This window comes from Carcharodon carcharias, chromosome 39, assembly GCF_017639515.1.
Source record: "Carcharodon carcharias isolate sCarCar2 chromosome 39, sCarCar2.pri, whole genome shotgun sequence".
Lineage (NCBI taxonomy): Eukaryota > Metazoa > Chordata > Chondrichthyes > Lamniformes > Lamnidae > Carcharodon > Carcharodon carcharias.
The window spans coordinates 2,445,403-2,465,272 of record NC_054505.1 but is presented as its reverse complement, the minus strand read 5'-3'; the positions used below and the strand labels follow the sequence as shown (position 1 = coordinate 2,465,272).

General features: G+C 46.2%; 4 non-coding genes across 4 annotated transcripts; all 4 read left to right on the top strand.

Moving 5' to 3' along the window:
• The first annotated feature begins 2,356 nt into the window (after window positions 1–2,356).
• trnaa-ugc lies at window positions 2,357–2,428 on the top strand. The gene has a single exon. It is a non-coding gene; the product is annotated as a tRNA-Ala (tRNA).
• A 7,630-nt stretch (window positions 2,429–10,058) lies between these two features.
• trnaa-cgc lies at window positions 10,059–10,130 on the top strand. Its single transcript has one exon. It is a non-coding gene; the product is annotated as a tRNA-Ala (tRNA).
• Window positions 10,131–13,809: 3,679 nt separating this feature from the next.
• trnaa-ugc lies at window positions 13,810–13,881 on the top strand. The gene has a single exon. It is a non-coding gene; the product is annotated as a tRNA-Ala (tRNA).
• Window positions 13,882–17,752: 3,871 nt separating this feature from the next.
• On the top strand, window positions 17,753–17,824 carry trnaa-cgc. Its single transcript has one exon. It is a non-coding gene; the product is annotated as a tRNA-Ala (tRNA).
• Window positions 17,825–19,870: the final 2,046 nt, after the last annotated feature.

The following is a 19,870-nucleotide window of genomic DNA, read 5'->3' as shown; positions in this document are numbered from 1 at the left end:
AACTCCCCTCCACCTTCAGTGATCTATAGACACACACACCAAGGTCCCTTTGTTCTTCAGAAGTTCCTAGTGTCATGTAATTTATTGAATACTTTCTTGTCAAATTACTCCTATCAAAGCGCATCACCGCACACTTTTCAGGTTTAAGTTGCATCTACCACCTATCTGTCCGTTTGAGCATACTGTCTGCATTTTCCTGTAGCCCAAGGCATTCAACAACACTGTTAACCTCCTGGCCAATATTTGTATCTTCCGCAAACTTACTAATCCTACCCCCAACATAGTCATCAATGTCGTTAATATAAATGACGAATAATAGGGAACCCAGCAATGATCCCTGTGGTACGCCATTGGACACTGCATTTCAGTCACGAAAGCAGCCTCCTGTCATCACCCTCTGTCTCATACAACTAAGCCAATTTTGAATCCACCTTATCAAATTACCCTGTATCCCATTTGCGTTTGCCTGCTTTATAAGTCTTCCATGTGTGATTATGTCAAAGCCATGGCTGAAACCCACATAAACTACATCAACTGCACTACCCTCATCGACACACCTGGTCACCACCTCAAGAACCCATTAGCACTGTCTTGTGTTCAATTACACCTTCTTCATTCAATTTGCTAGCTGTCTCATTTACCACTAACCTCCTGAGCACCAGCTGCCCTTCTGCCATTTTTTGAAAAGCATAAGACCCTTCAAATCCATATCTCTTTCTTCTGTTCCGAAGAAGACTCATATTCGACATGGAAAACCAATTGTTTCTCTCTCCACTGGTGCTGCCAGACGTGCCGTGTTTTCCAGCTCTTTCTGTGCTAACTTCAGCTTCGAAAGATTAAATGATTTCCGCCCTCTTTCCACCCACCCGCACTTCTTTAGGCCAATTACTTCTCAATCATTTGTACATGTGTAGTCAGGCAGGGGGATGCAGGAGTTCCTGTCAGTGACGCGATGGAGCAGCTCCAAGATTGGGGGAACACATTCTGTCCAGAACCACCACCTCCTGTTACCTTGGTCCTGCTCCCACCAAATTATTGGGCACCCAAACTCCCATCCAGGCTCCCGTGTCTGGCAATGCTGTTCACGGTTTTCTCCTGAGGCACCATCCTCCGTTTCAAACTTGTTTAGTCATGTCTCTTCCCAAAAACTGTAAAGATAATGAGCTCTCTGCACCGGCCTCCATCTCCAATCTCCCTCTCCTCTCCAAAGCTCCTGAATACGTTGCTGCCTTCAAAACATTTTCCCATCATTTCCCGAGCTCCATGTTTCCAATTCTCCATGTGGGATGCAGCCCTTGTCACCCAATCGAAAAGAGACCACAGCAAATTCACAAGCACTCAACACGCGCAGTGACAAGGGTAAACTCTGAACATTATGTTTGGAACTGGGAAATGGCAATTACATGGTATTTCTTCACAGCACAGCCACTTAACCGCAGAGATAATTATAAAAGAGAAAGATACAGACAGACAATCGGGGAAAATTAGCACAATAGAAGAGAGTTCATGGTCTGAAGATGCTGAGCTCAGTGTTGAGTCCATAAGGCTGGGGGACGCCAAACTGGAAGATGAGATTCTTTTCCCACAGCTTTGTTGGGCTTCACTGGAACATTGCATCAGGCCAAGGACAGAAATGTGAGCATGAGAGCAAGATGCTGGACTGGAATAGGAACGTCTGGGGTGCGGGCGGGGTGGGGGGGAGGTGGTGGTGGCGGCTTGTTTGCGGACTGAGCAGAGATGTTCCACAAAGTGGTCACCCAGCCTGTGTTGCGTCTTCCCAAAGTAGAGGAGTCCACACTGCCAGCCGCGAATGCAATGGACTAATTTTCTATTTCTGTTGGTGCTTTCATGGGATGCGGGTCTCACTGGGAGGATCAGCCTTTCTCACCCATCCCTAATTTCCCTTGAACTGAGTGACTTGCTGAGCCATTTCAGAGGCCAGTTAAGAGTCAACCGCGTACCTATTGGTGGAAAGTCACAAGTCGGCCAGGCCTCAAGAGGATGAAGGTTTTCCTTCCCTGAAGGAAGTCAGTGAAACTGGTGGGTTTTAGCAATTTCGATTTGAACCCGTGTCCCCAGTGGATGAGCCTGGGCTTCAATAATATTAGTCCAAGCACATTACCACTGTCTCACTTCGTGGTTGGAAAAGCTACAGGTAAATCGTTGCTTCACCTGAAAGGAGTGATTTTACTTAATGGTAGAACAGCCCCGAATGGTGAAATGACCTTTAACTACACATATGCATTTGTGCTTGTTCATGATTGTGGTTTTGGTGTGTGAGTGTTTTACTGAAGAGAACAGGCTTGAAAGGTTAAACGGGCTTTAAATACACATGCATTTTCGCGCATCAGTGTCTGGGGATGTAGCTCAGTGGTAGAGCGCATGCTTTGCATGTGTGAGGTCCCGGGTTCGATCTCCGCCGTTTCCACTTTTCCGTCCGACTGCAGTGGTGCAATTTGCACACAGTGTGACGTTGTATAGACACAGGTGATCAACTCACTTCATATGTGCAGAAAGCGAGCATTGGTCAACAACCGAATTCAATAAAGGATTCTCTGTCTGTCGGAATTACGTTCAAAAGAGCTGTTCACAGAAGCAAAGCCGCGCCAGTGGCTCTTCATTGAGGTTATCGGGGCCTTGGACTTATTGGAAAGCTGGACGTGGTTCGCACCTTCCCTGTGAATGAAGCCTCTACTTTTCCCTCTCCCATCCACTCAGCCCAATCTGTCATGTTGCTAACCTGGCATTTGCAACCAGGTCACACCTTGGTGTGTCCTTTCATTTGGCTCGCACTTTCTACTTCTTTGGCAACCTCACTGTGTTCCTCCCTCTCATCCAAAATTCCCCTTCGCCAGCGGTCTCCAAACTATCAACAACTTATTGCCAACTAGGCGCTGCTCTCCCTCTGCCCCGGCAGTGTGTGACTACTGGCCTCACATGACTGCATCGCCATTTCCTGGGATTGTCTTTCCTCTGCACTCGCTGCCCTCTTACGCTGCCTGAACCTTTTTCTCGATGGAATGTTACCAATCAGTTCGCATTCACTCTCTTAGGCCATTTCACTGTCCTGCACTCGCTTAAAACCATTATTTTGCTCACGCCGGCCACTGCCCTAATACAGCTCCCATCTCTGCTTAACACTAAGGGACACAGGCCTGAAAGGATCTGGTGAGTAACTGGTTAAGATGTCCACTGCCAGGATGTGTTGGAGCACCTGAAACAATGGAAGGTCGCTCCCTCGTCGAATGAAACCATTCTCCATTCTAGGACCATGCTGGGATGCACAGATAGCGCAGGGATTCCATTCGCTAATCCACACCTTATTCGGAAACACTCTCGCCGGCGTAAACACTCACCCCCAACAACATGTGCAAGGAGCTGATTGAACTCTTTGTCATTTGGCTTTGGATTGTCCAATGAGCTGCCTCTTCCAGTGCGAACACATTCTGCTATTTTCCTCTCAGACAGCACCCACATTTATTCTGCTCTTATCAACTACTCTGGGCGAATGCTTTGTGGCTTTGCGGCAGGAAGCGTTCTCCCAGAGTAGGTGATAACAGCAGAATAAAGGTGGGCTGTGTCTGAGAGCAAAATAGCAGAATGTGTTAGCGCTGGAAGAGGCAGTTCATTGGACAATCCCAAACCCAATGACAGATAGTTCCATCAGCTCCACGCACTTGTTGTTGGGGGTGAGTTTGGAGGCAGGCTAGAGTGTTTCAGAATAGCTTGTGGGTGAATGAAAGGAAGAGTCTTGTTGTACTGTGTTGAATGACATCTTATACAGTCAATCTGCCCTGCTATCTAATTTACCTGTCACCTCCTTAGCTCCAGCTGTCCTTTTTTTCAACAGCACAGAATCCATCACACCCCTATCTCTCTCCGCTCTTTGTTAGAAGACTCATATTCGGCTCTGGAAACCACCTGCTTCTCTCTATACTGGTGCTGCCGGTTCTGACGAGTTTTTGCAACTCATTCTGTTTTCACTTCAGCTTCCAAGGGCTACATTGTTATTATCTGTCCACCAACACTTGTTTAGGCCGATTAGTTCTGAACCTTGAGGACATGTACTTTCCAGCAGGGGGATGCAGCAGTTGCTGTCAGTGATTCTCCAGGGAGGGCGCTGTTGAGCTGCTCCGAAAACCGAGGAACTCATCCTGTCCATGAGCCCCGCCTCCTGTTCCCTGGGCTCTGTTCCCACTAAATTTCTGAACACCCAACTTCACATCCTGGCTCCCTGGTAAGTGAATATTTTTCAGAGTACTCTCCTGAGGCACCGCTATCTGTTTCAAACCTGTTTAGTCATGTCACTTCTCGAAAAGATGTCGCAATAAAGAGCTCTCTGCACCTGTAAGACACCGGTCCCATCTCCTACCTCCCTCTCCTCTCCAAAATCCCTGAATCTGTTGCCGACTTCAATACGATTGCCCATCATTTTCCGAGCTGTTATCACCTACTCTGGGCGAATGATAAGTGGCTTCGCGGCATATGTGGCAGTGACAAGGGTAAACAATGCATAATTACCTTTATAACTGGGAAATGGCAGATACATGAAAGCTCTTCACAAAGCAGACATTTTAAGGCAGGAATAAAAAGAAGATAAGTACTGGAATAATCTCAGCAGGTCTAGCAGCATGTGTGCGGATAGAAACAAAATTAACAATTCACATTCAATATGGTGTTTCTTCTGAAATCAGGAGTGGTGAAACGTGATGGGTTTTCAGCTGTTGGATGGAAGGGTAGCTGTAAGGTGGAACGGATAAAAGAGTGTCATGGATTGGTTAGAGGTCAGGCGACATTAAATTACAAAGATGCCATAGAACAAATGGGAAAGAGAGTGGGAATAGTCTGAGTAAATGTACAAAGCATTGGTCCAGAGCAGGTTTTAGTACCAGATTAAAGGTCAGCGCTTTCTGAATGCAAAATAGCAGAATGTGTTAATAAGAGAATAAAGGTCAGTGCTGCCTGAAATCAAATCATGAGGAAATGATACAGACTGAAAAACGGGGAAAATAATACAAATACAGGGCAGAGTTTATGGGCTGAAAATGTTGAATTCAGTTTTGAGTCCATAAGGCTGGGAGACGCCAAATCGGAAGATGAGTTTCTTTTCCCACAGCTTTGTTGTTCTGCACTGGAACATTACATCCGGCTGAGGACTGAAATGTGAGCAAAAGAGCAAGATGCTGGACTGGAATAGCAACCGGAGCGGGGCCATGTTTGTGGACTGAGCAGAGATGTTCTACAAAGTAGTCAACCAGCCTGCGTTGAGTCTTCCCAATGGACAAGAGTCCACACTGTCCGCAGTGAATGCAATGGACTAATTTTATATTTCCTTTTGTTCTTTCATGGGATGTGAGCACCACTGGGAGGAGAAGCTTTTGTTACCCATCCCTAATTGACCTTGAACTGAGTGACTTGCAGAGCCATTTCAGAGGGCAGTTAAGAGTCAGACACATATTTATGGGTTTAAAGTCACAAATAGGCCAGGCCTAATAAGGATGAAGGTTTTCCTTCCCTGAAGGAGTCAGTGAACCAGGTGGGTTTTAGCAATTTCGATTTGAACCTGTGTCCCCAGTGGTTGAGCCTGGGCTTCAAAAATACTAGTCCAAGCACATTACCACTGTATCACTTCGTGATTGGAAAAGGTACAAGTAAATCGTGGCTTCACCTAAAAGGAGAGATTTTATTTAATGGTAGAAAAGCCCCGAATGTTGAAATGACCTTCAATTACACAGATGCACTTATGCCTGTTTATATTTGTGGTTTTGGTATGTCAGTGTTTTCACAGAATAGGAGAAATGGCTTGAAATGTCAAATGAGCTTTAACTACACATGCATTTGCAATTGTTGGCATGTGGGGATGTAGCTCAGTGGTCGAGCCCATACTTGGCAAGTATGAGGCCCTGGTTTCCATCCCAGGCCTCTCCAGTTCTCTTTTTGAATGCTGTGGTGCCATACACAAAAAGTGTGCCGTTGTACACACAGACACATTAAACTCTCTTCATATATGCAGAAAGCGAACATTGGTCAACAGCTGAATTCAATGAAGGATGCGCCATCTGTTGGAATTGCTTCCGAAAGAGCGATTCACAAAAGCAAAGCTGAACCTGTGGTTCCTTATTGAGGTTACCGTGAGGGCTCACAGTTTATCTTGTGGCTCACCACACTGAGAGTTCAAGTACTTGTTCAGCTGAGACCATGTCCTCTGCTACACAGTGCCTGGGTAAGTAACCTGCGGTAACGGACTAACCCAGAGTATGGTGTCACATTCTTGGCAGCACTCTTGAGGAAGGAGGCGAAGGTTTCAGAATGGGTTGCACTGAAGTTGTAACCAGGGCCGCTCCAGGGACAAGGAACTTCAGTCCCGTGGAGGTGGTGCAGATTCTGGGGCTTTTCCCCTTCCAGGAGGGAATTTTGACAGGGGGTTTGATAGAGGCATTCAAAATCATGAAGTTCTAGACAGAGTCGAAGTGGTAAACAGTTCCCTATGTTTGAGATGCAGAGAGGTTTCGACATTCATGGTCCTATCAGGGGTGATTGTATCGAGATCGAGGGTGATTGTATCGAGATTGGGGTGAATGTATCGAGATTGTTGGTTCTTATATCGGGGCCTTGGCCTTATTGGAAACCTGGACGTGGTTGGCACCTTTCCTGTGAATGAAGCTTCCCCTTCTCCCTCTCCCATTCTCCCAGCCCAGCCTGTCATGGCGCCAGCTTGGTACTGATAACCACATCGCACCTTGAGGTGTCCTTTCAATTCTCTCGCAATTTCTCTTTCTTAGACAAGCTCACTATGTTCCTCCCTCTCATTCAAAATCCCCATTCGCCAGCTCTCTCAAAACTATCATCAACATATTGGCGACTAGATATCTTCACTGCTGCTCTCCCTCTGCCCCGGCAGTGTGTGACTACTGGCCTCCCGTGACTGCATCGCCAATTCCTCGGATTCTCTTTCCTCTGCACTCCCTGCCCTCTTAACCCCCGAACCACTTTCTCGATGGAAAGTTACCAATCAGTTTCACAGTCATTCTGTTAGGTCATTTCGATGTCCTGCACTTTCTTAAAACCATTATTTTGCTCACGACGGCCACTGCTCCAATACAGCTCCCATTTCTGCTTAAAACTAAGGGACACAGACCTGAAAGGATATGGTGACTAACTGGTTAAGATGTCCACTGCCAGGGTGTGTTGGAGCATGTGAAACAATGTAAGGTCGCTCCCTCATCGAATGAAACCATTCTCCATTCCAGGACCATGCTGGAATGCACAGGTAGCCCAGGGCTTCCATTCACTAATCCACACCTTATTCGGAAACACTCTCGCCGGCCGACACACTCACCCCCAGCAACAAGTGCGAGGAGCTGATTGAACTCTTTGTCATTAGGCTTTGGATTGTCCAATGAGCTGCCTCATCCAGTGTGAACACATTCCGCTATTATGCTCTCAGACAGCGGCCACATTTATTATGCTGTTATCATCTAATCTGTGTGAATGCTTTGTGGCTTTGCAGCAGGAAGCATTCTCCCAGAGTAGGTTATAACAGCAGAATAAACGTGGGCTCTGTCTGAGAACAAAATAGCAGAATGTGTGAGCGCTGGAAGAGGCAGCTCATTGGACGGTCCCAATCCCATGACAGATAGTTCCATCAGATCCTCGCACTTGTTGTTGGGGGTGAGTTTGGAGGTAGGCTAGAGTGTTTCAGAATAGCTTATGGGTGAGTGAAAGGAAGAGTCTTGTTGTACTGTTTTCAATGACATCTTATACATTCAATCTGCCCCGCTATCTAATTTTCCCGTCACCTCCTTAGCCCCAGCTGTCCTTTTTTACAACAGAACAGAATCCATCACACCACTATCTCTCTCCTCTCTTCGGAAGAAGACTCATTTTCGGCTCTAAAAAGCACAAGCTTTTCTCTCCACTGTTGCCGCCAGTTCTGAAGAGTTTTTCAGCTCTTTCTGTTTGCACCTCATCTTCCAAGGGCTTCATTGTTATCACCCTCTTTATGTCCCCCAACTCTTATACAGGCCTGTTAGCTCTGAAACCTGTGGACATGTGCAGCCCAGCAGGCGGATGCTGGAGTTTCTGTCAGTGACTCTCCAGGGAGGGCGCTGTTGAGCTGTTCCAGGAACTGAGGAACTCCTCCTGTCCATGAGCCCCGCCTCCTGTTCCCTGGGCTCTGTTCCCAATAAATTGCTGACCACCCAACTTCTCATCCTGCCTCCCAGATCAGTCAATATTATTCAGAGTTCTCTCCTGAGACACCATCTTCCGTTTCAGACCAGTTTAGTCATGTCATTTCTGGAAAAAAACGCAGAGATAATAAACTCTCTGCACCTGCAAGACACCGCTCCCATCTCCAATCTCCCTCTCCTCTCCAAAGTCCCTGAATGTGTTGCCAACTTCAAAACATTTGCCCGTCATTTCCCGAGCTTCATGTTTGAAATTCTCCACGTGGGATTCAGCCTTTGATACTCAGTCGAAAAGAGGCCATTGCAAATTCACCAGCGAATCCATACGTGCCAGTGACAAGGGTAAACGATGCACAATTACCTTTATAACTGGGAAATGGCAGATACATGGAAGTTCTTCACAGAACAGGCACTTTAAGGCAGAAATAAAAAGAAAAAAAAGTGCTGGAAATATCTCAGCAGTTCTAGAGGAACCTGTGTGGATAGAAACAGGGTTAACATTTCACATTCAATATGACGTTTCTTCTGAAATCAGGAGTGGTGGAATTTGGTGGGTTATCGGCTGCTGGATGCAAGGTGAGGGGGAAGGTGTAAAAGAAAACAGTTGGTCATGGATTGATTAGAGGGCTGGGGACATTAAATTACAAAGATGTCATGGAACAAATGGGAAAGAGAGGGGGATTGGTATGAGAAAAGGTACAAAGCATTCGTCCAGAGCAGGTGTTAATAGCAGATTAAAGGTTAGCGCAAAATTGCAGAATGTGGTAATGGGAGAATAAAGGTCAGTGCTGCCTGAAAGCAAAACATCAGAAAATTATATAGACTGAAAATCGGGGAAAATAATACAAATAGAGGGCAGAGTTCATTGACTGAAGAGGTTGACATCAGTTATGATACCATAAGGCTGGAACACGCCATATTGGAAGGTGAGGTTCCTTTCTGAGAACTTTATTGGGCTTCACTGGAACATTGCATCAGGCCGAGGACTGAAATGTGAGCATGAGAGCAAGATGCTAAACTGGAATAGAAAACGGGGCGGGACCACTTTTGTGGACTGAGCAGAGATGTTCTACAAAGTGGTCACCCAGCCTTTGTTGAGTTATCCTAAAGTACAGGAGTCCACATTGTCAGCAGCGAATGCAGTGGTAGAATTTTATATTTCCTTTGTTCTTTTATGGGATGTGGCCGTCACTGGCACGATGTGACTTTATTACCCTTCCCTAATTGTCCTTGAGCTGAGTGGCTTGCTGGGCCCTTTCAGAGGACAGTTAACAGACAACGGCATTGCTATGTGTGAAAAGTCACAAGTAGGACAGGCCTGATAAGGATGAAGATCTTCCTTCCCTGAAGGGTGTTCGTGAACCAGGTGGGTTTTTACACCAATCGCTGCCATTTTCATGCTCACCGTTACTGGAAGACGAGTTTTCAATTCCACAATTTGCTACCTAAATTTCGACTTGAATCCAGGTCCCCAGTGGATGAGCCTGGGGCTCAACCAAACTAATACAACCATATTACAACTCTTACCCTTCGTGAGTGGAAGAGGAAGCAGTAAATAATTGCTTCACCTGAACGCAGTCTTTTTACTTAATTGTAGAATAGTTTCAGAGGGTGAAATTGCCGGTAACTGCACAAAAATAAAAATAGCTGGAAAATCTCAGCTGGTCTGACAGCACCTGTGGAGAGGCATACAGTTCACGTTTCGAGTCCATATGATACTTCATCAGAACTGAGGAAGAATAGAAATGAGGTGAAATACAAGCTGATTGAGGGCGGTGGCACAGGTAGAGCTGGAAAGAGGTTCAATGATTGGTGGAGGCAAATAGGACATGGTCAAAGAGCTTCATTATGATCAAAGAAAGCACCGTTGGGGATGTAGCTCAGTGGTAGAGCGCACGCTTCGCATGTATGAGGTCCCGGGTTCAATCCCCGGCATCTCCATTTGATGTTTTGAATGCAGCTGTGCACAGTTTCTCACCTTGACACACACAGACATGGTAAACTCGCTTCATATGTGCAGAAAGAGATTATTCGGCAACATCCGAATTCAATGAAGGATGTGCCATCTGTTGGAATGGCTTTAAAATAAAGCTGTTTACAAAATCAAAGCAGCATCTGTGGTTGTTCATTTAGACAACCATGAGTACCCGCAACCACACATTTGTGAGTTCACTGTTTTGTGTGCTTGTTGACTCACAACACTCAGAGTTCAAGCTGTCGTTCAGCAGAGTCCATGTCGCTGGTTCACAGTGCTTGCAAGTTTGTGCTCGGTAAGTAACTCACCCTGAATATGGTGCTACATTCTAGGCAGCACTCCTTGGGAAGGATGCGAAGGTTTATGAATGGGTTGCACAGAGTTTATAACCATAGGCGCTCGAGAGACACGAAGCTTCAGTTCCGCGGAGGCGGTGCAGAGTCTGGTGCTTTTCCCCTTCGAGGAGGGAATGTTGACAGGAGGTTTGATAGAGGGGTCTGGACAGAGTCGATGGGAAGAAACATTTCCCAGCATTTGAGATGTTAGGTGGATTTCACATTCATGACTCTGCTAGAAGTAATTATTTCGAGATTGGGTGTGATTGTATCGAGATTGGGGGCGATTGTACCGATATTGGGGGTGATTGTATCGATATTGGGCGTGATTGTATGCTGATTGTTGGTGATTATATCGGGGCCTTGGCCATATTGGAAACCTGGACATGAGTGGATTGCAACTTCCCTGTGAATGAAGCCTCCACTTCTCCATCTGCCATCCACCCAGCCCAGCCTGTCATGACGCTACCCTGGCATTTGTAACCATATCACACCTTTTTGCTTCCTTGCATTTGTCTCGCCCTTTCTCCTTCTTTGGCAATCTCACTGCATTCCTGCCCTATCATCCAAAATCCCCCTTCGCCAGGCTTCATCAAATCATTATCAAAACTTTGGCATTAGATATCTTCACTGCTACTCTCCCTCTGCCACAGCAGTGTGCGACTTCACTCCTCACGTTACTGCATCTCCAAATCCTCGTATTCTCTTTCCCCTGAAGATGCAGCCCGTTTATCCTCCTCTCTGAAACACCCTCTCGCTGGAAGTTTGCCAATCGGTTTCGCAGTCACTCTCTTGGATGTGCCATCATTGATGTCCTGCTCTCTCTTAAAACCATGGCTTTCCTCAAGCCGGCCTCTGCCCCGGTTAAGCTCCCATCTCTGCTCAACTTCAAGGACCATGCAGAGAATCAAAGATAGCCCAGGGATTCCGTTTACTAATCCATACCTTACTCTGAAACACTCTCGCTGGCCTACACACTCACCCCCAGCAACAACTACGAGGAGCTGATTGAACTCTTTGTCATTTGGTTTTAAACTGTCCAATGAGCTGCCTCTTCCATTGTGAAAGCATTCCGCTATTTTGCTCTCAAACAGCAGCCACGTTTATTCTGCTGTTATCACCTGCTCTGGGCGACTGTTTTCTGGCTTTGCGGCAGGAAGTATTTACGCCGAGTAGGTGATAACAGCAGAATAAAGGTGGGCGCTGACGGAGTGCAAAATAACAGAATGTGTGATCACTGGCAGCTCATTGGACAGTCGCAAACCCAATGACAGATAGTTCCATCAGCTCCTCACCTTTGCTTTTGGGGGTGAGTTGGGACGCAGGCTAGAATGTTTCAGAATAGGTCATGCGGGAGCAAAATAAAGACTCTCTTTGTCTTGTGTTCAATGACAACGTTTTCATTCAATATGCCCCGCTATCTGAGTTATCCCTCACCTCCTTAGCCCCAGCTGTTCTTCTGTCATTTTGTGACCAGCACAGATTCCATCACACCCCAATCTCGCTCCTCTCTTCGGAAGAAGACCCACATTCGGCTCTGAAAACCACCTGCTTCTCTCTCCACTGGTGCTGCCAGGTCTGACGAGTTTTTCAACTCTTTCAGTTTTCATTTCAGCTTCCAAGGGCTAAATTGTTATCAGCCTCTTTCTGTCCAGCAACACATCTTTAGCACTATTAGTTCTGAAACGTGTGGAGACGTGCAATCCAAAAGGGGTTTGCAGGAGTTGCTGTCAGTGACTCTCCAGTGAGGGCGATGTTGTGCTGTTCTGGGAATCGGGGAACTCATCCTTTCCATGAGCCCCACCTCTTGTTCCCTGGGCTCTGTTCCCACTAAAATTCTGACCATGAAACCTCCCATCCTGGTTCCCAGGTCAGTCAATATTGTTCAGGGTTCACTCTTGAGGCACCATCATCCGTTTCAAACCAGTTTAGTCATGTCACTTCACTAAAAAATGTAGAGATAATGAACTCTCTGCATCTGAAAGACACCGCTCCCATCTCCAAACTCCCTCTCCTCTCCAAAGTCCACGAATATGTTGCCGAATTAGAAACATTTTCCCCTCATTTCCCGTGCTTCATGTTTGAAATTCTCAGGTGGGATTAAGCTTTTGGGGGCGTGTGCTTTGAGTAAAGGTACAAAGCATTGGTCCAGAGCAGGTGTTAATAGCAGATTAAAGGTCAGCGCATTCTGAAAGCAAAATAGCAGTATGTGGTAATAGGAGACTAAAGGTCTGTGCTGCCTGAAAGCAAAATATCAGAAAATGATATAGACTGAAAATCGGGGACAATAATACAAATAGAGGACAGAGTTCATTGACTGATAATGTTGACATCAGTTTTGATACCATAAGGCTGGAAGACGCCAAATTGGAAGGTGATGTTCCTTTCCGAGAACTTTATTGGGCTTCACTGGAACATTGCATCTGGCCGAGGACTGAAATGTGTCCATGAGAGCAAGATACTGAAATGGAATCGCAACCGGAGCGGAGAAATATTTGTGGACTGAGCAGACGTGTTCTACAAAGTGGTCACGCAACCTTTGTTGAGTTATTCTAAAGTAGAGGAGTCCACATTGTCAGCAGTGAATGCAATGCTGGAATTTTATATTACCTTTGTTGTTTCATGGGTTGTAGCCATCACTGGCACGATGTGACTTTGTTACACCTCCCTCATTACCCTTGAACTGAGTGGCTTGCTGCGTCCTTTCAGAGGACAGTTAACAGACAATCACATTGCAATGTGTGGAAAGTCACATGTAGGACAGGCCTGATAAGGATGATGGTTTTCATTCCCTGAAGGGTGTTCGTGAACCAGATGGGTTTTTACACCAATCGGATCCATTTTCATGCACACCGTTACTGGAAGACGAGTTTTCAATTCCACAATTTGTTACCTAACTTTCGACTTGAATCCAGGTCCCCAGTGAATGAGCCTGGGTCTCAACCAACCTAATCTAACCAGATTACAACTGTTACCCTTCGTGAGTGGAAGAGGAAGCAGTAAATAATTGCTTCACCTGAACGCAGTCTTTTTATTTAATTGTAGAATAGTTTCAGAGGGTGAAATTGCCGGTAACTACACAAAAATAAAAATAGCTGGAAAATCACAGCTGGTCTGACAGCACAGGAGGAGAGGCATACGTTTCGAGTCCATATGATACTTCATCTGAACTGAGGAAGAATAGAATTGACGTGAAATACAAGCTGATTGAGGGCGGTGGCAGAGGTAGAGCTGGAAAGAGGTTCAATGATTGGTGGAGGCAAATAAGACATGGTCAAAGAGCTTCATTATGACACACACCAACGCTGTTGGGGATGTAGCTCAGTGGTACAGCGCATGCTTTGCCTGTGTGAGGTCCTGGGTTCAATCCCCGGCATCTCCATTTAATCTTTTGAATGCAACTGAGCACAGTTTCTCACCTTTACACATACAGACATGGTAAACTCGCTTCATATGTGCAGAGAGAAATCATTCGCCAACATCTGAATTCAATGAAGTATGCGCCATCTGTCGGGATGGCTTCAAAATAAAGCTTTTTACATAATCAAAGCAGCATCTTTGGTTGTTCATTGAGACCAGCATGAGTGCCCGCAACCACACATTTGTGCGTTCAGTGATTTTTGTGGTGTTGACTCACGACACTCAGAGTTCAAGCACTCGTTCAGCAGAGTCCATGTCGCTGATTCACGGTGCCTGGGAGGTTGTGCTCGGTAAGTAACTCACCCTGAGTATGGTGTCACATTCTAGGCAGCACTCCTTAGGAAGAATGCGAAGGTTTGTGAATGGGTGGCACTGAGTTTATAACCAGAGGCGCTCGAGAGACAAGAAGCTTCAGTTCCGTTGAAGCCATGCAAAGTCTGGGGCTTTTCCCCTTCGAGGAGGGAATGTTGACAGGTGGTTTGATAGAGGGGTTAAAAAGCATGAGAGCTCTGGACAGAGTCGATGGGGAGAAGCAGTTTGAGATGTTGGGTGGATTTCACATTCTTGACCCTGCTAGAAGAAATTGTGTCGAGATTGGGTGCGATTGTATCGAGATTGTGGGTGATTGTATCGAGATTGTGGGTTATTGTATCGAGATTATGGGTGATTTATCGAAATTGGGGTGATTGTATTGAGATTGGGGCTGATTGTATCAAGATTGGGATTGATTGTATTGAGATTGGGGTTGATTGTATCCAGATTGTGGGTGATTGTATCGCGATTGGGGTTGATGGTATCACGATTGGGGTTGATTGTATCGAGATTGGGGGTGATTGTATCGATATTGGGGGTGGCTGTATGCTGATTGTTGGTGATTATATCGGGCCTTGGCCATATTGGAAACCTGGACATGGGTGGATAGCACCTCCCCTGTGAATGAAGCCCCCACTTCTCCATCTGCCAACCACGCCGTTCAGCCTTTCATGGTGCTTGCCTGGCATTTGCAACCATGCTACACCTTAGTGCTTCCTTTCATTTGTCTCACCCTTTCTCCTTCTTTTGCAATCTCACTGCATTCCTGCCCTCTCATCCCCCTTCGCCAGGCTTCACCAAATCATCATCACACCATTGGCACCTCGATATCTTCACTGTTGCTCTCCCTCTGCCATTGCAGCGTATGAATTCTCGCCTCACGTTACTGCATCTCCAATTCCTCATATTCTCCTTCCTCTGTACTCGCTGCCCATTTACCCTCCTCCCTGAACCCCTCTATCGATGGAAGGTTAACAATCAGTTTCACAGTCACTCTCTTGGACGTGCCATCATCGATGTCCTGCTCTCTCTTAAAACCATGACGTTCTACAAGCCGGCCTCTTCCCCAATTAAGCTCCCTTCTCTACTCAGCTCCAAGGACCATGCAGGAAATCACAGATAGCCCAGGGATTCCACTCACTAATCCATACATAATTCTGAAATTCTCTTGTTGGCCTACACACTCACCCCCAGCATTAACTACGAGGAGCTGGTTGAACGCTTTGTCATTCAGCTTTGGATTGTCCAATGAGTTGCCTCTCCCAGTGCGAACGCACAACGCTATTCTGTTCTCAAACAGCAGCCACGTGTATTCTGCTGTTATCACCTACTCTGGGTGAAAGTTTTCTGACTTTGCGGCAGGAAGTATTCACCCCGAGTAGGTGATAACAGCAGATTAAATGTGGGTGCTGACTGAGTGCAAAATAGCAGAATGTGTGATCGCTGGAAGAGGCAGCTCATTGGACAGTCCCAAACCCAATGACAGAGAGTTTCATCAGCTCCTTGCACTTGTTGTTAGAGGTGAGTTGGGACGCAGGCTAGAGTGTTTCAGAATGGGTTATGGGTGAGCAAAATAAAGAATCTCTTTGTCTTGTGTTCAGTGACAACTTTTTCATTCAATATGCTCCGCTATCTAAATTATCCCTCACCACCATAGTCCCAGCTGTTCCTCTGTCATTTTGTGACCAGAACAGATCCCATCGTTCCCCAATCTCGCTCCTCTCTTCGGAAGAGGACACATATTCGGCTCTGAAAACCACCTTATTCTCTCTCCACTGGCGCTGCCAGTTCTGAGGAGTTTTTCAACTCTTTCTGTTCTCATTTCAGCTTCAAAGGGCTAAATTGTTATCGGCCTCTTTCTGTCCAGCAACACTTCTTTAGGACTATTAGTTCTGAAACGTGTGGAGACGTGCAATCGAAAAGGGGGATGCAGGAGTTGTTGTCAGTGACTCTCCAGAGAGGGCAAAGTTGTGCTGTTCCGGGAACCGGGGAACTCATCCTTTCCATGAACCCCACCTCTTGTACCCTGGGCTCTGCTCCCACTAAAATCCTGACCCTCAAACAACCCATCCTGGTTCCCAGGTCAGTCAATATTGTTCAGGGTTCTCTCTTGAGGCACCATCATCCGTTTCAAACCTGTTTAGTCATGTCACTTCACTAATAAAGGTAGAGATAATGACCTGAAAGACACCGCTCCCATCTCCAAACTCCCTCTCCTCTCCAAAGTCCACGAATGTGTTGTCGAATTAGAAACATTTTCCCCTCATTTCCGGTGCTTCATGTTTGAAATTCTCCAGGTGGGATTAAGCTTTTGAGGGTGTGTGGTATGGGTAAAGGTACAAAGCATTGGTCCAGAGCAGGTGATAATAGCAGATTAAAGGTCAGCGCTTTCTGAAAGCAAAATAGCAGTATGTGGTAATAGGAGAATAAAGGACTGTGCTGCCTGAAAGCAAAATATCAGAAAATGATATAGACTGAAAATCGGGGACAATAATACAAATAAAGGACAAAGTTCATTGACTGAAGATGTTGACATCAGTTTTGATACCATAAGGCTGGAAGACATCAAATTGGAAGGTGAGGTTCATTTCTGAGAACTTTATTGTGCTTCACTGGAACATTGCATCAGGCCGAGGACTGAAAAGTGAGCATGAGAGCAAGATGCTGGACTGGAATAGCAGCCTGGGCGGGGCCATGTTTGTGGGTGGAGCAGAAATGTTCTACAAAGTGATCACCTAGCCTTTGTTGAGTTATCATAAAGTAGAGGAGTCCACACTCTCAGCAGCCAATGCAATGGACTAATTTTATATTTCCTTTGTTCTTCCATGGGATGTGGCCGTCACTGGCAAGATGTGACTTTGTTACCCTTCCCTAATTGCCCTTGAGCTGAGTGGCTTGCTGGGCCCTTTCAGAGGACAGTTAATAGACAACCGCTTTGCTATGTGTGGAAAGTCACAAGTAGGACAGGCCTGATAAGGTTGATGGTTTTCCTTCCCTGAAGCGTGTTGGTGTACCAGGTGTGTTTTTACACCAATCGATGCCATTTTCATGCTCACCGTTACTGGGAGACGAGTTTTCAATTCCACAATTTTTTACCTAACTCTCGACTTGAATCCAGGTCTCCAGTGGATGAGACTGGGGCTCAACCATCCTAATACCACCAGATTACACCTGTTGCCCTTCGTGAGTGGAAGAGGAAGAAGTAAATAATTGCTTCACATGAACGCAGTCTTTTTACTTAATTGTAGAATAGTTTCAGAGGGTGAAATTGCCGGCAACAACACAAAAAATAAAAATAGCTGGAAAATCACAGCTGGTCTGACAGCACCTGTGGAGAGGCATACAGTTCACGTTTCGAGTCCATATGATACTTCATCTGAACTGAGGAAGAATAGAAATGAGGTGAAATGCAAGCTGATTGAGGGCGGTGGCACAGGTAGAGCTGGAAAGAGGTTCAATGATTGGTGGAGGCAAATAGCACATGGTCAAAGAGCTTCATTATGACCAAGGTAAACGAAGTTGGGGATGTAGTTCAGTGGTAGAGCGCATGCTTCGCATGTATGAGGTCCCGGGTCCAATCCCCGGCATCTCCATTTAAGCTTCTGAATGCAACTGAGCAAAGTTTCTCACCTTTACACATACAGACATGGTAAACTCGCTTCATAAGTGCAGAGAGAAATCATTCGCCAACATCCGAATTTAATGAAGTATTCGCCATCTGTCGGGATGGCTTCAAAATAAAGCTGTTTACATAATCAACACAGCATCTGTGGTTGTTCATTGAGACAAGCATGAGTGCCCGCAGCCACACATTTGTGCGTTCAGTGATTTTTGTGGTGTTGACTCACGACACTCAGAGTTCAAGCATTCGTTCAGCAGAGTCCATGTCTCTGCTTCAGGGTGCCTGGGAGTTTATGCTCGGTAAGTAACTCACCCTGAGTATGGTGTCACATTCTAGGCAGCACTCCTTAGGAAGAATGCAAAGGTTTATGAATGGGTGGCACTGAGTTTATAACCAGAGGCGCTCGAGAGACAAGAAGCTTCAGTTCCGTGGAGGCCGTGCAAAGTCTGGGGCTTTTCCCCTTCGAGGAGGGCATGTTGACAGGAGGTTTGATAGAGGGGTTCAAAATCATGAGAGCTCTGGACAGAGTCGATGGGGAGAGGCAGTTTGAGATGTTGGGTGGATTTCACATGCTTGACTCTGCTAGAAGTAATTGTGTCGAGGTTGGGTGCGATTGTATCGAGATTGTGGGTGATTGTATTGAGATTGAGGGTTATTGTATCGAGGTTATGGGTGATTTATCGAGATTGGAGTGATTGTATCGAGATTGGGGTTGATTGTATCAAGATTGGGGTTGATTGTATCGAGATTGGGGGTGATTGTATCCAGATTGTGGGTGATTGTATCACGATTGGGGTTGATTGTATCACGATTGGGGTTGATTGTATCGAGATTGGGGGTGATTGTATCGATATTGGGGCTGATTGTATGCTGATTGTTGGTGATTATATCGGGCCTTGGCCATATTGGAAACCTGGACATGGGTGGATAGCACCTCCCCTGTGAATGAAGCCCCCACTTCTCCATCTGCCATCCACCTTGCTCAGCCTGTCATGGCGCCAGCCTGGCATTTGCAACCATGTCACACCTTAGTGCTTCCTTTCATTTGTCTCGTCCTTTCTCCTTCTTTCGCAATCTCACTGCATTCCTGCCCTCTCATCCCCCTTCACCAGGCCTCACCAAATCATCATCACACCATTGGCACCTCGATATCTTCACTGTTGCTCTCCCTCTGCCATTGCAGCTTATGAATTCTCACCTCACATTACTGCATCTCCAATTCCTCGTATTCTCTTTCCTCTGTACTCGCTGCCCATTTACCCTCCTCCCTGAACCCCTCTCTCGATGGAAAGTTAACAATCAGTTTCACAGTCACTCTCATGGACGTGACATCATCGATGTCCTGCTCTCTCTTAAAACCATGACGTTCTACAAGCCGGCCTCTTCCTCAGTTAAGCTCCCATCTCTACTCAACTCCAAGGACCATGCAGGGAATCATAGATAGCCCAGAGATTCCAGTCATTAATCCATACATAATTCTGAAACTCTCTTGATGGCCTACACACTCACCCCCAGCATCAACCAAGAGGTGCTGGTTGAACACTTTGTCATTCAGCTTTGGATTATCCAATGAGTTACCTCTCCCAGTGCGAACGCATAACGCTATTCTGATCTCAGACAGCAGCCTTATTTATTCTGCTGTTATCACCTACTCTGGGCGACTGTTTTCTGGCGTTGCGGCAGGAAGTATCCACCCCGAGTAGGTGATAACAGCAGAATAAATTTGGGCGCTGACTGAGTGCAAAATAGCAGAATGTGTGATCGCTGGAAGAGGCAGCTCATTGGACAGTCCCAAACCCAGTGACAGAGAGTTCCATCAGCTCCTCGTACTTGTTGTTAGAGGTGAGTTGGGACGCAGGCTAGAGTGTTTCAGAATGGGTTATGGGTGAGCAAAATAAAGACTCTCTTTGTCTTGTGTTCAGTGACAACTTTTTCATTCAGTCTGCTCCGCTATCTAAGTTATCCCTCACCTCCATAGCCCCAGCTGTTCTTCTGTGATTTTGTGAGTAGCACAGAT